Genomic DNA, 4098 nt, shown 5'->3' with positions numbered 1-4098 from the left:
ACTGAAAACATGCTCTAAAAATTTGTCCAAGTTGCATGTGAAGTTTTTGCATTACTGATATGTCCCAGCATAGTATTATCAATGATTGCAGATAGCTAGTACATCACCTTTTTGTCTTTCGCATTCCATGCTTTTAACTCATCTACAGTCGGAGGGATACCCATATCTGGCTCCTTTTCTTCACCTGAGACAAACTCATAAAGGTCCTTTCCAATGAGGAAGTTCATCACACAAAATTTCCATGAAGGGTAGTTGTTCTTGTCGAGCTCCTCAATAATGGGATTTTCACTATTCTTTGACATTATCACAACAAGGATACAACACAACAAGCTAGTCTTCTGCAATCTTTCACAACACTTGCACAGCAATACACCAAGCAACCTTTTTCACTGATTGCTCAATAGTACATGTAATCTACAACCTGTTTGCAGATAAGCCTTATGTTTGCTTCTTGTAAACACCTCAAAAATTACAAATTCACAATCTCTAACTTGCACACCCACTTTTGATCAATACAACCAAAATCATAGTGTACCCTGAAACTGTTGTCTGCAACCTTGCGGCTCTAAAACAGGGCTTGAAACGGCCTCAGACGCCCAAAATAACTGTGGGATTTTCCTAAAGGACTCATCTACAAAATACACATTGATCTACTTGCACACCAAATCTCACAGCAATCTAAGATTTTTGCTTGACCCTCCTTCTGGTGCCTCCACAGGCACTATCCAAAAGAGAGAGTGGAAGAATGGGAGAGCTTCTTACCTGTTTCTTGCTTGCTCGAACCTTGCTTCTTCTCCTTCACTTCAGCCTTCGAAATCAGACTCTCTCATGGAATGGCTCTGATACAATGTCAAGAATCACGTGATGGGGAGATGTGCTTGAGCTACTGCGCCAAACACACACTGTATACACAAGAGGATGGAGGCCAAAACGTTTTTTTGCTGGTTTCTTCTTCTTCTTCCACACACTATACAATGTTCACAAAGTATAGATAAGATATAACATAAAGAAAAGTGGCATTCTAAGTGAAACAGTGCATAATCGACTATACTAATCAACTCGCACTATATCTTTGTCAGCTATAGGTAGGTGTAACAAACTAAATATAATAAGTGATAAGTTAGTGGCCATGTGAGTATCATAATGACCACCAAAGTGCTAAGTATAGATGTGCGGACTCATCTAGCCAGGCGGTCCATCATCAATGTCCGCAGGTGTTGAGCTTGCCATCTCAACATGATAGCTATGTGCAAAAAGAAAAGAAAGAATCACGGAGTCTTAGTGGACTAGAAACATCATCTGGTACTACACCTACACTGAGCCCTTGGTCTAGGAGACTAAGGAGTAGGACCACATCTTCAGGTGGATCTATAAGTGTTGCAGACAAAGAAAAAGGAAAGAAGAAAATGTTGGATGGTAATGATGCATCTACTAGTCATTTGGGATTTGATGGAGATTCTAGTGGTTTAGAGAGTTTGGATGATGAAATTGGTATTCCTTCAGTCAGGAAACCAAGTGTATAGAGAGCACATAGTAATGTAAAGGCTCCACTGAGTGATCCAGTGGTACACAAGTCTAGCAAGGTCAGATACCCTGTTAAAAGATTTGGTTTTGGACATTATATAGCTCACCATTATGCTTATATGGTGAAGGTAATTGATAATATTGAGCCCACTTGTTTTTAGGATGTTGTTGGTCATGCTCATTGGAATGCAGCACAATGGATGAGGAGATGGTTGCATTAGAAGCCAATAAGACTTGGGATTTGGTACCCTTGGCTAAGGGTAAGAAAGATATTGGTTGTAAGGGGGTTTACAAAGTCAAGAATAATGTAGATGGTTCCATTAATAGGTATAAGGCTAGGCTGGTTGCAAAACGGTATGCTAAAATATATGGCATAGATTATGAAGAGACATTTAGTCTAGTTGCTATAGGATGACAATTGTTAGATGCATGATTACCTTGGCAGCAGTCAAAGGTTGGAGTTTGCAAAACAAATGGCCGTTAATAATGCCTTTTTGCATGGTGAATTGCAAGAAGAAGTGTATATGGAGTAGCCAACAGGTTATGAGGATTTAGAGCATCACACATATGCATGTAGGAGGTTAACAAAGGCACTCTATGGGCTGAAGCAAGCACCAAGAGCATGGTCTAACAAGATTGGAGAGTATCTTGTCAATATTGGATTTTGTATTTTCAATGCTGATCACTCACTTTATGTGAGAAAGGGGAGATGTAGGTTTGGTCATCACAGTCATCTATGTGGATGACTTGATTATTACAGGTGACACTGGAAATGGGATTCTTGAAGTTAAGGACTTCTTGAAGAAGAAGTTTGAGATGAAGAATTCGGGTGAGCTGAGATACTTTTTTGGTATTGAGGTGATCATATGTGATGATGGCATATGGCTATCCCAAAGGCAGTATGGCTTGGATATGTTATCCAAGTATGGTATGACAGCATACATGCCTCTTTCAGTACCATTGGAGCAAAATGTGAAGTTGAGTGCTGATATTGGGGATGAGATAGAAGACCCTAATATGTTCAAGAGGATAGTAGAGAGTTTTTTTTACATGACTATCACAAGGCCAGACTTGAGCTATGTTATTGCCCTTTTCAGTCAATTTATGTAGATGCCTAGAAAGCCTCATTTGGATACAATTGGATGTATATTGAGGTATGTAAAGTCTACTTTACATTATGGACTTTTTAATGGGTTAAGTAAGGATGTACATGTCTTTGGATACACAAATGTAGATTGGGCTAGTAGCATGTCAGACAGAAGATCTACTAGTGGATTCATGTTTTCCCTTGGTAGTGCAGCAGTTACATGGAGTAGCAAAAAGAAACCTACATTTTCTTTATCGAGTACAGAGACTGAGTACCGAGGTGCTGCTATGGCAACATGTGAGGTGGTATGGCTGCAAAAGTTATTAGGTGATTTGGATTTGCAGGGAGATGGTCCATTTGTCATTCATTGTGACAACATGAGTAGCATAAACCTTGCTAGAAATCCAGTATTCCATGCTAGGGCGAAACACATTGAGGTGCACTACCACTTTGTGAGAGATAAGGTACTTGCAGGAGAGATTGACTTGGTGTTGCCTGTCCTGGCTTTGTGAGACATTACAAGGAAAGAAATCATAGGCATGAGGGCAAGAGTCAGTATACTTAGCCTCAAAGTGCTCCAGGCTTGTGGTAACCTACTTGTCAAGAATGCTAAGTTCAATGTAACACTGGCCAATGGGATGAAAGTTAAGCCATTTGTGGTGTTGAAGAATTGGCCGTTGAAGATCGCAGGAGTCTAGTTTTTAGTTGATTTCATCATCATAAAGGGGGTAGACTATGACATCCTACTAGGCCAACCCTAGATGCGGAACACACGAGTCATAGAAGAATGGGGAAACAAATTGATCTTCTTGGGAAATCAAATGAAAGCAACAAGGGTAGAGATGGATACTTGGAAGTCCATGCCAATCACCCTAGATACCATCTCCACCATGCTGAAGGGTGAAGCTCAAGTTAGGAAATCTTATAGGCCCCTAACAAATTATATCCCTTGCCCTAAGGATGAGGGGATTGGATGCACATGCTAGCCATGATTGATCGGTCATTCTCAGACAAACAAGGAGGAATACAAGCAAGCCACTAAGGCAACTGATAAGTCCACGGATAAAGCCCTCAGTACCTTTATGCATGATGGCTAGAAGCTCTTGTAGCTAGCCCAACCCTGTCACACTCCACATCCTGCACAACAAGCGAGAGCTCCACAAGATCTTAGAGTACTTAACAGACAAGCTAGGTGGAAACCCAGTCAATAATCTTAAACCGCCCCTCAAGGATCTCATGGATGAATCCAAGTGGAAATGGACCAATATACATTATCTGAACCTGATGTACAATTGGTCCTTGGTCACAAATGAGAAGTAAAAGGAGTGTAGAAACCTAGGAGATGATGAGCAGTTGGACGAGGATAGTTCGAATGAGGAGTACAAAGACTATTGTCCCTTTAGTGAAGAGACAAAGAAGAGATTGACATGATAGAGCATGACAATGATGGACATGAGATTGAGCAAATATGAGTAGATCCCACACTG

This window comes from Lygodium microphyllum, chromosome 16 (assembly GCF_053477565.2).
Source record: "Lygodium microphyllum isolate KBCC chromosome 16, Lygodium_microphyllum_v1.1.10, whole genome shotgun sequence".
NCBI classification, from domain to species: Eukaryota; Viridiplantae; Streptophyta; class Polypodiopsida; order Schizaeales; family Lygodiaceae; genus Lygodium; species Lygodium microphyllum.
Note: the sequence above shows the minus strand (reverse complement) of the source record.